Here is a 16,294-nt window from a genome sequence, read left to right as displayed (position 1 = left end):
GGAGGGTCTCAACTGCAAGATGCTCAGACACATGGATGTTTATTGAACTAGAAAGGGGAAGAAAGCGTCACCCAGAATCAGGAATAGGGAGCGAAAATAAAGAAATTTCTTTCTCTGCCCCAGTTCCTAGTGCTCTCAGAGTTTAACCTGGAGGGTAGGAGGGCCGAAGAGTCTGTTTGTTCCACGAGAAAGCAGTATCTATAATTACTGCCACGGGGCACCTGAGTGGCTCAGTGGGTTAAGCGTCTGACTTTGGCTCAGGTCATGATCTCATGGTTTGTGGGTTCGAGCCCCGTGTTGGGCTCTGCGCTGACAGCTGGGGGCCTGGGGCTTGCTTCAGATTCTGTCTCTCTCTCTCCCTGTCCCTCCCCTGCTCACGCTCTGTCTTTCAAAAACAAACATTAAAAAAATTATTGCTGTGAAATTAGGAAAACTCGTAGTTGCCAGGAAACAATGGAAGCTTATTCTTTATGGCTCCAGTAAATGGTTTGAGCGGGGCAGAGCTAAGTAAGAAAAAGCCGGTATCCCTCCCATCTGAACACACAGCTGGATGTCAAATGTACAATTGGACGCATGGGCTGATTCTATTTATATAAACTGTGAAAACAGGCACCCCTCCACGTTGCTGCCAGAGCTCAGAGTGCTCCACTTTGGCGAGGGGGAGACTTGTGAGTGGCAGGGACCAGGAGAGAGGCTTCTGGGGGGGAAGACCAGGTGGTGCTGGGATTTGGGTGTCTGCTATCTGGTATGCTCAGTTTTGAAACTCATCGAGCTGTGTCCCCGTGTTATGTGCATTTCTCTGCATGTAAGTTACAGTTCAGGAAAGAGGGGTAAAAGGGACAAAATGCTGGGTGCTTGGGTGGCTCAGGTGGTTGAGTGTTGGACTCTTGATTTCAGCTCAGGACATGGTCTCCCGGTTTGTGGGTTCGAGCCTCGCGTTGGGCTCTGTGCTGACAGCACTGAGCCTGTTTGGGATTCTCGCTCTTCCTCTTTGTTCTTCCCCCAAGCTCTCTCATGCAGTCTATCTCTCTCTCTCAAAATAAATAAGTAATTTTAACCCCCCAAAAAAAGGGGGGGAGAGGATGCTGCTACTATACTGCTTCCACTCTTTTCAAATATTCTCACAACTGAGCTAGAATAAGAGCTCTTTAATTTGTATAATTGTATTTTCAAGGCTTCCAAATCTGAAAAAAAAAAAAAAAATCTCCACTCCAAACCCTTAATCCAGTTAGGGCACAAACTATGAAGGTAGAAGGCACATAATAATAATGATAATAACAATAATCGTATGTGGATATGTTATATATAATAATTATATATAATAATATATGTATGAATTTTTTCACTAGTGAAAATCTTTCACTATCTGAAAGGAATACAAGTAATATACTATATATATATGTATACGTGTATATATACACACACACACACACATATATATACACACATATGGCTGCTTCAGCCATGGCTTCACTAACTAGACTATATTGGTTAAGTAATTAATTCATTAATACAGACATTTTGTAAATGAATTTGAGGCTCATATAGGATTCAATCCCCATATGTTATGATTACTAAAAAAAAAAAAAAGGTACTCTCCTTTTATGTTGTACTATTAGAATCTCTCTCATCCACAGGTAAAACCATATAAAAATAGATTTCTCTTTAGTCTACTGAGTTTCAGCAGAGTTATCTGGATGACATTCCTCAGTTAGTAAGTATTGTTCGCTTTTCACTTAAAGGATCTTGGAAAATTTGATTAGCCTTCTCTCCTAAAAAATGTGCTGTAGCAGAAAATGTCATCTACCCCAAAGCCATACCTAACTTTTTTCTCCTATCCCTTCATCGATCAGAGAAAATAAGACACCGAACACTCCAGACCGTGTCTCCCCTGTAGGGGAGGTCAAGCGACTGCCACATCTGAGGGTAATGAGGTGCCAGAGGGCATGAGCGTGGACCTCTAGGTGAGGTGTCTAGGAAGGTGTTACTTTCCAGGTGAGAAGACGCGTCACACTAAGGGGGTGGGTGCTTCTGTTCCTTTGCCCTTCTGTGTTTGTACCTTCTCCCTGGAAGGGCAACAGCCATCTGTCAACGGTTAGTTGATAAAACATCCAGGTGCAGAAGTGGATGAGGAGGTGGAATGGAAAGTCCCAGAAGGTGACATGTCTGCCTTGCTGCACCAGCGCAGGGCTCCCTACCCACCAGGGTCTGGGTGTTCGGTTATTTGCAGCTAAAAGCATTTCTTGCAGATGGTTTACATGCTTTCCCCAGACACTGGGTTATGGACTCCTCCTTGAGGAAGGTAAGGACAAAACTGAGACACCAAAAATTCATGACTCAGGCATTAAGGGTGAGATACAGACAACCTTCATCTGAAATGAGGCTGTAGCATCACTGCTCCATATTTAATGACTATCTCTTCTGGGCAAGAGAATCTACACGAATTACTCTATGAGTCACAGACACACTGCCTATTAAATGCTTTAGAAATTCAAAGCGGGGAGTGATTCTTGTGAGCGAGAAGTGTGTGAGCTGGCAGGCGTGGAAGGCGGGTGTAAGGACGAGGGAGGGCTATCCAGAGAATGCACAGCCAGGAATAACAAAGATGAGCTCGGCGATAAAAGAATTCAGTGTGGCACTGAAACTTAACAGCGAGGTCTGCTAAATTGCAGAGACCAAGTATCCGGATAGTTTTACTTTAGTCAATGGACAGGTAAGTATTTGAGTTGAAAGAGATGGCACCAATTGTTAATGAGCAAAAATAAAAGGGGGCAATGCATGAATTCACTCATCCACTGAGTCACTCTACTCCGTGCCTCTCTATGCCACACGCTAGCTATCTGATCAACAATGTCTACGGTGCTTTGGCCCAGTGTTGTCAGGTGCTATTCCAGGCACTGACAGTGAACTTGTGAGTACGACAAGGCCTCTGTCTTCCTGGCACATATATTTTAGTAGGTAAGGCACAATAGGAGCAAATAAATAAGAAAAAAAATTCAAAAGTATACAACGGAAGGAAAGGGGGCTGATATGCTAACCAGTGACCATAACAGGTGTGTTTGCGGGGTGTGGGGAATGGGGGCAGCATTTCAAATAGGATGGTCAGGGGGAGGCCACCGAGCCACCGAGATGGCTCGAAGAGTTGGGGGGAGGGGACGGTTGGGGCAGGAAGAAGAGCAACTGCAAAGGCCCTGGGGCGAGAGCAAACTTAGCACGATGAAGAAAAAGCCGGCTAGCTTAGGGGGCAGAGGATGAGGTTCTCAGGAGAAGTTAAGGTAGGAGCCAGACAGTAAGGGTGGGAGGCCACGCCGGTTATGTTGAGAAACAGCAAGTTTACTCCTGTGCAATGGAAATGACTCAATGATATTTCGGTTTTAAAGATGGCTCTGGCTGCTGGGTGGAGAGGAGACTCGAGGGAGGCAAGAGTGGCAGCTAGGACATTGGGAGAAACACACGGAGGGGCAAGGGTATCTCACGGGGCTAAGAGCCAGAAGGACACACAGAGCAGGCAGAGCATACGCAAAGACCCTGTGGTAGGAAGGAGGAAAACCTGAGTGTCTGAAACAGAGTCAGCTGACAGCACAAAGAGTCATCAAAGGAGGACAAATGATCATTGACATGAAGCATACGGCTCACAGCTTACTTTTATATATCCTGTAAGCTAAGAGCAGTTTTTACATTTTAAAGAATTATGAAAAGAAGAGAAAGATCTGTAACAGATGGCATGTGGCCTGCAGAGCTTAAAATGCTTATTACCTGACCCTTTACAGAAAGTGTGCAGACTCTTTGCATAAAAGGTGGACATATGGAAAGACCAAGCAACTGTACTTTGTCCTGATTTGAAATGAGACAGAACGTGAAAAGTGAAAAGCGTCTAGGATGTCCAAGTTGTAAAAGTCTAGAGCAGAAACAACAGTGATCCCTGCTTCTTGCCTCCTTTGGAGCCAGCAGAACACAGGGTGCAACAAGAAGGAGACTCTTGCAGCAGGGTGGACTGATTAAAAGTATGAGCCTTGGGGCCTGCCTGCCTGGATTTGAATCCTGGCTCTGTGACCTTGAGCAAGTGGGTCAACCTCTCTTGGCCTCCTTACCTTCATCTGTAAAACGGCAAACTTACAGGAGGTATTTGCAATCACAGGGGCATGATGAGAAACCAGGTTAATACTCGTAATGCACTGGGGCACCTGGGTGGCTCAGTTAGTTAAGTGTCTAACTTCGGCTCAGGTCATTATCTCACGATTCATGAGTTCGAGCCCCATGTCGGGCTCTGCTTCAGATTCTGTCTCCCTCCCCTGCTTTGTGTGCTCTCTCTCTTTCTCAAAAATAAACAAACATTAAAATACTTGTAATGCACTTTAGAACAGCACCTGACCGGGGCGCCCGGGTGGCTCAGCTGGTTGAGTGTCCGACTTCAGCTCAGGTCACGATCTCACCATTCCTAAGTTTGAGCCCCACGTCGGGCTCTGTGCTGACAGCTCAGAGCCTGGAGCCTGCTTCCGATTCTGTGTCTCCCTCTCTCTGTCTCCCCCTTCCCCACTCACACTCTGTCTCTCTCTCAAAAATTAATAAACCTTAAAAAAAAAAAAAAAAAGAAGAGCACTTGACCCACCATGAGTGTCAGGTAAGCGATAAAGCAAAGGCCACACACAGTACCAGACACAGAGAACAGCTCAAATAGCAGCTACTGAAAACAGCTCCAAAAAAAAGGTGTTGAATGAATGAATGGTAGGACTAAATACCGCTGAGATACTCGTCCCGAACACTCCAAACTGGTGTATTCTCTGACAATTACCAACAGTTTGTTTTCTTCTTCATTAGAACACATATAAGGGTCAAATGTTAGGTAGTCCTCTCGAAAAGATTTTAAGAGAATACACAATTATTTAATCTTTACTTTTTTTTAATGTTTATTTAGTTTTGAGAGAGAGATAGACAGAGCACAAGCAGGGGAGGGGCAGAGAGAAGGGGAGACACAGAATCCGAAGTGGGTTCCAGTCTCTGATCTATCTGCATGGAGTCCGATGCGGGGCTTGAACTCACAAACCATGAGATTGTGACCTGAGCCGGTCTGATACTTAACTGACTGAGCCATCCAGGTGCCCCCCAAAATTACTTAATCTTTAAAGTAAAAAAAGAAATTCTGTTCCAGACCATATTTTCAGAATCCTGGCACCACAGGGCACTGGGGTACTCAGGACACCACCACACCATCCAGTATTATATTCATGTGTGTGTTGGCTGCTAAGGTTTTCACCAATACCGAGAATAAAACTAACTGCCTTCACGAGGGGCCAGGCAGGAAAGAAAATGGAAGGAAGATTACGAAAAGGGTGGTTTAGTATAAAATCAATGTCTCTTCAGACCGGTCTGTAAACTCTGTCCTGTTTTGATTCAGTGAACTTCTGAAGTCTGAGGCCGAAATAGGCAGAGAAAAGAGGAAGGATCCAAGGCTGGGTGTAAACTCGTAGAGCTAGAACAGGGGAAGAACAAAGTCCCTTTTCTCCACTGTTTCCCTACATACTGCATATTGCATAAGCATACTGCAGCGACAGAGAAAAGCAATTTAAGTAATATCCCTAAGACACGAGACAAATCAAAAGCCGGAGAAGCGTTCACAGAAAACTGCCTTCGCTTCTTCAGCGTGCTGGCTCCCATGTCCTGAGGCTGTTCCCAGTCCGGACTGTTAAGGATGTAGGATGCAGGGGTTGGTGCTGGATAGAATGTGGTGTAGAAAAATGACCCGCGAAGGCCATTTCTGGGGCTGAGGGCAAATCCGCCTATGGACTCAGTACCTGATGATATTTAAAAAAATGATGGTTAATTTTGTGGGTGAGATGGTATCCTTAGAGCTCTGCGGAAAAATGTGCTTAGACTTTAGAGATGTAGAAGTAGTTCGTATATTTGCTGCCAGAGCTTTACTTAAAATCATAAAAAGGTATGCTGGGAAAGGGGAAAAATGATATTCTGGCAAGATGAAAGAAATATTAGATTTAGCATGTAATTATAGTAAAAAGCTAAACTGCTTTTTTAAAGACCATCTTGGAGGCATGAAAAGCCATATATAATCAAAAGCACATTCTTTCCCTGACAGCTTTATGAACCAACTAGGATTAAGGAGAAGCACCTAAGGTGATAAAAACTTTCAGAGTCTTTTAAAAATCTTGATAAGTGAAACCCAATCTTGGTTAATCAGACACTTTGCAGAAAACCGGAGCACATTCCTCAGACATGGACAAGTGGCTGTCACTAAGTGTAGGTGCTCTGGTTATGTTTTGGGCGAAGAGTTGGAAATAACATGCTCTGTAGCCATTTAATGTATCTGAGGGTGACCTAGGCTTTGAAGGGTCCGTTGCACAGTTATTGCTGGGAATGAAAGAGACTAAACTCCCCGAGCTCTAGGCACTTCCAGTCTGCTGTGGGGACAGGTGACACTGTAGGAAGTCAAAGCGAAGATGTTACACTGCACATTATAAGTGACAAGTACTATGGATAAGTGCGAAAGCAGGAAACATCTATAGATGGGGTGTGCAGGAGCGGTAGTGGGGAGGCCTGATGTAATTAATATTTATTTATTTGATGTAATTAACATTTAAAGAGAACAGTAAGGAGGCGCCTGGGTGGGTCAGTACGTTAAGCATCAGACTTAGGTTCGGTTCATGATCCTGCGGTTTGTGGGTTCGAGCCCCGCGTCAGGCTCTGTGCTGACAGCTCAGAGCCTGGAGCCTGCTTCGGATTCTGTGTCTCCCTCTCTCTCTGCCCCTCCCCTGCTTGCATTCTGTCTCTCTCGCTCTCAAAAATAAACAAACATTAAATTTAAAAAAAAAAAAAATAAAGAGAATAGGAAGAGAACAATGCTCTGAACAGGCATCCTTTCAGCAAATCCTATGTGCCTCGCATCGTTTTCCACCGTGTCTATACACACAGGGACTAATATAAAGCGACAGATGGGTCTGTGTATACAGTGGCTACAAAGCCTTCTAGAAAAGCCACAAAGCAAGACAGCAGCCTCATCTTTCTTTCAAGGACACCTTGTGAAGAACCTTGTTCTTAGAAGGGAGGCATCCTGCCGCTTCTGTGGGCTTTCCTCTTCTTTCTTGTGAAAGGAGAAACCAATTCCTGCAACAATGTATCCCTTGTCCTTCCCCAGAGCCTGCGGTGGGGCTCCACGGGTATATCTGCCCCCATTGTCAGGTGGTACAAAGTGCCATTAATCCTTAAAACAAGCCCAAGGACTCCCTTTCCCCTTTGTCCTTACAACTTGAAACAAGTATTTTATTTTATTTAAAGAGTGAGAGACAGGGGTGCCTGGGTGGCTTAGTTCGCTTAGGTCATGATCTCGCGGTTCGTGGGTTCGAGCCCTGTGTCGGGCTCTGTGCTGACTGCCAGCTCAGAGCCTGGAGCCTGTTTCAGAGTCTGTGACTCCCTCTCTCTGACCTTCCCCTGCTCATGCTGTGTCTCTCTCTCTCTCTCCTAGAAATAAATAAAAATATTAAAAAAAAAAAAAAGAGTGAGAGACACAGAGAGACAGAGAAGAAGGGAGGGAGGCAGAGAGCAACAGAGGCGCAGAGAGGAGACAGAATCCCAAGCAGGCTCCACGCTCAGTGTGGAGCCCAACACAGGGCCCAACCCCATGGCCCCGGGGATCACGACCTGGAAATCAAGAGTTGGACGCTAAAGCGACTGAGTCACCCAGGTGGCCCTGAAACAAGTATTCTAAATTGGATGGAAAAGATGAAGACAAAAACTAAAGACAAGCATAGCCTGCTTGATGATGGAAGTCTTGGATCAGCCAGATTTATGGGCAAGTCATGTACTGGAGAAGTAAAACTTTTAGTTCATTTCCACTGGTGAGGCAACTTTTTTCGTTCTGGTAAGCCTGCTTCCTTGTCCTGAAGTTTATTTTTAAAAGTATCTGTAGTTGCCACTTGAGAAAGTGTAGAGTTGGAATATCACATGTTGACCTTGCATGAACTATGCAACAAATGTGGACTAAAATGAATGGGGAGGGGAGCCTGGGTGGCTCTGTCGGTTAAGCATCTGACTTTGGCTCAGGTTATAATCTCATGGTTCGTGGGTTCGAGCCCTGTATGGGGCTCTGTGCTGACAGCTAGCTCAGAGCCTGGAGCCTGCTTCAGGTTCTGTGTCTCCCTCTCTCTCTGACCCTCCCCTGCACATGCTATCTGTCTCTCTCTCTCTGTCTCTCCCAGAAATAAATTAAAAAACATTAAAATAAATAAATAAAATTAATGTGGAAGTGCATTACTTGTTTTTTAAAATTTTTAATGTTTATTTTTAAGAAGTGGGGGGCAGAGAGAGAGGGGGACAGAATTCAAAGTCAGGTCCACACTCTGACCTGTCAGCACAGGCCCCGATGCAGGGCTCGAACTTACAAACCAGTAGACATGACCTGAGCCAAAGCCTAACCGACTGCGCCATTACTTTTTAGGTTAAATCACTGATAACAGCCGTTTTTGAAAATTCTCCTTCTGAAGGGAAAATCACACTGCAGTTCACTCCGGTTAATTCTGTGCCCTCATTCTCTGGGACACACAGAGGGGAAGCACTGTGGGAATTAAAGGCACCTTCTTGAAAGCCACCCACCAGCTATGGTGTGACCGTTGACATGAGACTTATCCTGCTACGACTCAGTTTCTCCATCTTTAAAATGGGATGAAAACATTACCCACCTTGCGAGATGCTGTGAGCAGTTAACATATTCCAAGCACTTAGAAAAAGCACACGGTAGCACTAAATACCAAAACTATTTGCTGTTATGAGACTAGGGCTTAAATTTATGTATGACAAATGTTTCTTTCCCTTTTACTGTTATTAGGTTTTGAAAATGATATAAATTAAAAGTTATCATTGGTTCTTCATATACAGTATTTTCCTTGGAGTTTATTATTTCAGAAAAAAATCTATAAAGACCTCTTCTTTTTTTAAAAAAAAAAGTAAATGTTTATTTATTTATTTATTTTTTTGAGAGAGAGACAGAGTGTGAGCAGGGGAGGGGCAGGGAGAGAGGGAGACACAGAATCCGAAGCAGGCTCCAGGCTCTGAGCTGTCAGCACAGAGCCCGACGTGGGGCTTGAACTCACAGACAGTGAGACCATGACCTAAACTGAAGTCGGACGTTAACCGACTGAGCCACCCAGGTACCCAGTCCTATTTATCAGGTACAATGCCTAGTAAAGTCCTAACTGCTACCCAGGCTCAGGGTCTGGCAGAGATGGATATACAAATGAGCACAGAACCATGATGTAAGAGATGTGAACATTAGCTGTCTTGGATTTTAAAAAAGTCTGTTAACAGGACTTGGGAGAGACGGATTTAGAGGGTTAAGAGGTGAGCGGGGAACTGATGAGTGAGCAGACATCTACAGAGAAGATGATGGCCAAGGGTCATGGAGGAGACCGGACCCAGCACCTGTAAACACAGGAAGTGCAGGTAGCTCAGTGTGGCTGGGGGACAGGATGGGCACTGGGAATGGAGTGAAATGCAGACACGTTACAAAGGACCTTGTTTGAAAGGCTAAGGAGTCTGTCTTCATTCTACTAGTGATTCAGAGCCTCGGAGAGAAACTTTAAGCAGAAGAGTGGCTAAAGTAGTTGTATTGCAAGAAGTATGAGCTGGCAGAAGTATGAAGGCCAGACAGGTGGAGGAGTGACAGGTGGGCGTGGGAGAAAGCTCTTCCAGAAGCCTGGCCAAGGAGGAGGAGGGAGGCGAGAGCTTGGAAAAAGATCACAGCAGCGCTGGTGACTGGATGAAGGGGGTTAGAGACAGCACGAAGCTGATGTGTCGAGTTGGAGCAACTGGCTGTGGAAAGGTTATTGATGGTAACAGAGGATAAAGTAGGAAGAAGGGTCAGCTTGGACCTGGATGGATTTTGGATGCCATGAGACAGTATTGGAGGGGCTTCCAGCCAACAGCTAGAAATAAAGCGCTAGAAATCTGGGCCAAAAATATATAGATCTGGGAGGCACTGTGTTTCTATTTCCATTAGGTAAACAGAAATGCATGTTTTTGTTTTCTTAAAATTTAAGAACTACTGTTTTTGAAAGGCCCCAGATGATGGACCAGAATAGTTCCTCTTTTTCTGAATTGCCGGTATGCCCTGTTATGATATCCTATGTAACTAGAGACACAATCTAGCCTTCTGAAGTCTAATACCCTGTTCTTCCCTGCTTCTCCTCTTTCCCCACAAGCATAATTTAAGCTGCCTCCCAATTCAGTGATCCACGGAAAAATTCCCCAAGGAGATGTTTTCTGCATTGATTAAAGAGCCTAATCAGGAACATCCTACTACAATAGCAGAAGAAAAGTCATTCATTCAACAAATGTTAGCAGATATCAACTACGCACCAGGCAGTCTGCCAGATCTGAGGCTCTGAAAGAGAGAAGGATAAGATCTCTGCCTTCAGGGAGCCTACATTCTAGTAGGGGAGAGAAAAACCATCGGCAGATACAGTACTCTAAGGTATAATTCATGTGAGGATGAAAGAAATAGGCTGCGAAGACTGAGAATATGGGTGGAGGGTGTTTTGCAAAGTGGTTAGGGGAATGCATTTTGAGAACAGGACAGTGAGGCTGAGGCTAAGGATAAAAGGAAACCTAGAAAACTGGGGAAAGCATCACCGGGAGATTCGTCAAGTGCGGGGTGGGGAAGGCCTGCCATGTTCTGCATGATACAGAGACAGCAGTGAGGAGAGAGAGGAACAGGGTGATGGTGCTGGGCAGGCACAGAGACGCTGGGTCAAATATATTCGAACCTGAGTAAGAATGCCAAGTACATGATGGGTGACTGTTCCAGTCAACGTCATCCTCGGCATCCCAACAAAAAGGTTCACTGCTTTTCCTCTGTGTATTTGGTGGTTAAGTGTACTCAAAGCCACTAGCAAACCTTTGTCTGGGGGTTCCATGATCAGCCTTATTTATATATAAATATAAATATAAGTATAAATATACACACACAGACACATACAGACTCCATGTCCTGGCTGCTATATACAGAGTGGCTTAAGATGTGTATGTGGAAATGAGGGGGTGTATAGCAGACAGACAATGGGAGCAGAACTCAGTAGGATACGACAGTAACTCCAGCAAGAAATACTGGAACTGGGGTCGTACTAGACAAGATGGGAGACAAGGGCACGCATGAATCCAGAACAGGCAAGATCTGTGGCAAGGGTAACATGAATCCCAGGCACTTAGCTGTAACTCCTAAGAGATGGCGTGGGGCCATTACTATGACAGAACGGCTTTAAGAGAATCAAGATGGGCGTGGGGGCTAGAAACTAAGAACTCTCTCTTGGACGCATTAGGAAACCATCCATGTGGCTTCAGTTCTTTAATTTTACCATATAGATACCCGAGCTTCCCACTTGGGGGACTGACCCTAGCTGGCCACGGCTGATAAATCCAACTGGTATATAAAGCCAAGGGTGCAGGTTACAGCAATGAAGGCGAAGGGTCCAGTAAAGGAAACGCTATAATAATCCAAGAGTGATAAGCAGAGTCAGAAATCTAAAAACAAACCAAAACAAAATACAGTGATGTCAGGTGAGCTAAAAAGAAGCAAACAAAAAACCTCGAAAGCCTGTGCAAAGAATGCTTAGGAAAGAAAGACTGGAAATGAAGACAAACAAGTTATATGAGAAAAAAGGTTTCTGAGAAAAAGCAAAATCAATCGGTTCTAAGGGCTTATTAACCTTAAGGTGCTTTATATGGAAATTCCAGAAGCATCCGGGTCTATCTGCACCAATGCTTTGATTAGGCAGATAAAGAGGTTATGAGGAAAACTATTACCTTATTTGTCTGTCAATAGCAAAGACAGAGCAAGAGCATATTCAGTCCTATTAAGGGTTCATGACCAAAGATCACAGATGTCCTATATATAGTACTCGAGACAAAGATGTGACATACAGAGTCAATTTACCAATGTGCATGTTGGAAAAGAACACTCCCCAAATGGGAAGAGGTGAGACAGGCCACCTCATTATGAAATGTTCTACGCATGTCAGTGCTGCGAGGTGTGCTTCAGCACCGGAAGGGGGTTGTAGATGAAGCTGGACCAGGTGCAGACATGCTCTAGAGTGTGGTCTCAGCATCTGGTTCCTCTGTGATTGGTGCCACCATCATTCAATTACCTGAAATGCAATGTTGTCGTCCTGTGACTCCCTGGTAAACAGTTTTGTAAAACCTAAGTGCTTCAGTATCGTGTCGACAGGTGTAGGACTCTTCGGTCCCAATTTTCCAGTAACAGTAACTATAAGATTCTCCTGAGAACCATTTGAAGCTAACGATTACCACCCAAAGGGCGTATAAAACACTTAAAGGGAAACAACTGAATAGCATGTTCCAGGAGGTAAAAGATTAACACTGTGATGGAACTGCCCTTACTTATTGGTAAAGTTAAAGATGTCATCATTCTTTTGGAACTATTTCTTTTTTTTTTTTATTTAAAAATCTTTTAATGTTTATTTTTGAGAGAGAGACACACACACAGAGAGAGAGAATGCAAGCAGGGGAGGGGCAGAGAGAGAAAGGAAGACACAGAATCTGAAGCAGGCTCCAGACTCGGAGCTGTCAGCACAGAGCTGGATGCGGGACTCGAACTCACGAGCCACAAGATCGTGACCTGAGACGAAGTCCAACACTTAACCAACTGAGCCACCCAGATGCCCAGAACTATTCCTGAAATATAGTTTACATATAAAATTGAAGATCTACAAATACACAGAAGTCGAGAGTAGAATGATCTAACTGCTATTTGAATATCTACTGAATTTCTATTTAAAATGTCCCAAAGTGCCCAAACCGATTCCATGTTAATTTTTACTGCCATTTTCCAATCCGAAAAAAATCATATTTTCTAATGTGTTGCTTCCTAAAATAAAAAGGACTGCTACATATGCACTTTTCATAAAATAGGAATAGCATTATTTGTTTCCTACCAAAACCTATTTTAATAACATTCTCAACCTCATCTAGGATGAAATGTGCTGAAGTCATTATCTATTACTATTGGTTATAATTATTACAAGGCTCACAATTCCTTTTTAAGACCTAGTTAAAAAGGAACATGTTCTAACAGCCATGATTATCCAACCAGGGGTAGGAGACCAGTGATTATGCCCTATGGAGAGCTTTTCTATTCGACTGACCAAGGACCTAGCAGCCCTGCCCTGGCCTGCCCTCCCCCGCAGTTCTACTCAAGGTACCATGCACAAACCCGTTGCGCATTTTACTTCAAAGGCTACCATATCTTTTAACTCCGTTCTGAAAGCAAGTACCACGATAACAGGTGACAGTCATTTCTTCCACGTTCGATGTAAAGGAATAGGCTGCCGAAGATTTTATTCGGCTCAAAGTGTACTTTCAGCCTCGAAGACATTTCTGAAGCAAGAATCATGGAATTTACTAACAAGTCTTTTCTTTCCTCAACTCTCTGGGTGCATCTATTATGCTGGAATTCTGTTTCTTCACCACACCTTTTATGCAGATCTGCTTTACAGACATCATTAAATGATTCCAAGTGTAATGCTGTCCTTTCCATCATAATGATAATCTCTTTTCCAGTCTGGTAGCCAGTGTTATGTTAACATTTTTAGTGCCTAACGTTAATCTCGTAACTACTGGTATGACATAAGCGGGGAGTAGATATCTACTGCGCACTCCAAGATACAGTTATTGTCCACATCAGATTGGCAACAGGTTGCTAGGCACGAAACGTAGGAAGACCAAATTCAAATAATCGTCTCAGAGGCAAAGAAAATTGCAATATAGGACCCAAGGACAACACAATAACAAATCATTTATACAGACTGACTTACCATTGTTCTCAATAAAATGTTGCTATCCCATAAATGTACTTTCAAGGAACTTCTAACACTGTACTGGACTTTTGAATATCTTTGGGTAAATCCTCCCAAAATTATACATTATACTTTACTAGAACAATTTATTCAGTGCACAAACATTCAGAGCCTATTAAACGCTCAGTATTCAGTTCTCTTTATAGTGATTTATAATAAGGGCAAAATGTGTTTGGTAGAAAATAGGACATAAATGACAACAATGAACACGCATCTGCTGTGCCTTCAAATGTGTCAACACGACCAGAGAGATGCTCAGTGTGTCCTTCCCTTATTTTTGAAACTGACAAGACATGAATAGACATTATAAGATGTGGAGCTGAAGGAACCACTATTACTGGGATTATATAAAAATATGGAAACATTCATAGCTTGCACTTCAGGTGCAAAGTTTATGGAGATGCCTGGTATTAAACTGTATGGTACTGGTTTATGTATTTAATTAAGAAATCGGGGAAAGAGGTCAGGGTCAATAAAACATTACATATAATGCTTTTATTTCCTACAGGAATCTTACTGATTTAAGGATAACCGTAACATCTGATGCAAGTAAAATCACCCTCATTTGAAGCTGCTTAAATATGATCAGTGATTTAGTTTTACCAAAGACAAAANGGGAGGGTGGGAGGGGGAGTTAAGTAAATAATGTTACCAACACCATATTGTTTTGCTCAATTACAAATAAATAACAACGTTTTGTATAAGTAAATACATAAAAATACATATGTACAAAATATGAACAATACATATGTATAAATGGTAGACAAAACTACTACAGGTAATAAATGGAACATGAAATCATTAGTTTGAGCGACTGTACTTATCTGACAGTAATGAATACATTTCTTTAAAAAATGGTGTGCATTTTAGAACTTTAACTACTTAAGACTACTGTTTTAATGTCTAACTCCTTACAGGAAGTTTACTACAGGTTAAGTGAGGAAACAATTTCATTTTCAGATAAGGGAGCCTATTTTTGAAGGGAGGAAAGAACACTATTCTTTAGGACCGTTTCAAAACAAATAAAGCATCAATAGTTCATGCAGATAGGGGACATACACAGATAATTCGGGTGACCACCAGCTTCTGTTAGGTAGAAGAATCCCACCCTCTAAAACTTTACACATGAACATTTCAAGTATGACTTTGTAAATATGGAGGGTGAAAGAGGAAGCGATAGTTAGTCCTTACTTGGGAAAGATTTTCTTTATTTTCTACCTCTCATCAAAAGAAACAGTTTTTTTTTTTAAGTTTATTTTATTTTATTTTATTTTTAGTATTTTTTTAAAAAATTTATTTCTAGGAGAGAGAGAGACAGCGTGAGCAGGGGAGGGTCAGAGAGAGAGGGAGTCACAGAATGAAACAGGCTCCAGGCTCTGAGCTGGCAGTCAGCACAGAGCCCGACGCGGGGCCCGAACCCACGAACTGCGAGATCATGACCTAAGCGAAAGTCAGACGCTTAACCGACTAAGCCACCCAGGCGCCCCAAAAGAAACGGTTTTGAATATCCCCAAATTATTTTCTTTATGAATGGCTTCCCTCCAAAATATACATAGGTTTATCAAAATTTTGCTGAGTTTTTTTGTGAGAAGTTCTTGGTACTAGTTTAGACTTAGATGCAGAGACACAGACATCATGTACTATATAGCTTGATTTCCTGTATTAGGTTTCCTGGAAGCTAATTTATTATTACTAACTACCAAATAAAGTTCCAGCATACAATTTATTATTACCAAGGATTTGATGAAGGACATGGCTCAAGTAAAAGAAACTTCTTCAGGCATTAATATGCTGACATAAGATCCTCAGGCCAAGGGGAAAAAGAAACCAAAAAAATGAGTAATGCATATTTTTAAGGGCCACTTTTACATAGACTAATAGTGAATCCCATCTAAACTAGGGGTTTTACAATGAGAATAACACTATCCTCAAACATTATAACCTTTGAGGATACCACTGGCAGGAGCCGGTTAAAATCATGAGGATCTAGATTTTCTTCCTCTTTTCTTACTATTTTGTAGTCCAGGAAATCTGAACGGTTTAATTAAAAGACATTTTGAGGACAAAAAGGTCTTCCTTTCCTCAAGGGCATCAAATCCTTGGCAGTGAATAACCCAACCCTCTAAGTAACCATTACAAAATGAACGGTTCCCTAGTACTTGGAAATCAGACCAAACCTCACTGGTTTGGCTGCACAACTGGACTCCGGTTAAGACTCTTAAAGTGTTTTGGTTTTCTTCTTGATTTGCATGAGGTCCAAGCTTATTAAATACAGAAATTCAGCATTTTTAATAAGACCTCAGAGCTGGCAGCCAGTTGCCTCCAGAGAAAATGCAAGCTTCTGCTATTCTCCTATTCATCATTTTCAAATTAGTCCCCTTATTTCAGTACAAGGCACGGTGACACAGTTGCAGCCTCAA

The 16,294-nt window shown here is 42.9% G+C and overlaps 1 protein-coding gene across 6 annotated transcripts in view; it reads right to left on the bottom strand.

Moving 5' to 3' along the window:
• APP (amyloid beta precursor protein) overlaps positions 1-16,294 on the bottom strand; it is a 270,144-nt gene that overhangs the window by 130,406 nt on the left and 123,444 nt on the right. The window lies entirely within an intron of this gene.

The sequence above is a fragment of the Crocuta crocuta genome, unplaced genomic scaffold (genome assembly GCF_008692635.1).
Source record: "Crocuta crocuta isolate KB4526 unplaced genomic scaffold, BGI_CrCroc_1.0 scaffold369, whole genome shotgun sequence".
NCBI classification, from domain to species: Eukaryota; Metazoa; Chordata; class Mammalia; order Carnivora; family Hyaenidae; genus Crocuta; species Crocuta crocuta.
The sequence above is the reverse complement of the archived record's forward strand: the minus strand, read 5'-3'. Positions and strand labels throughout refer to the sequence as shown.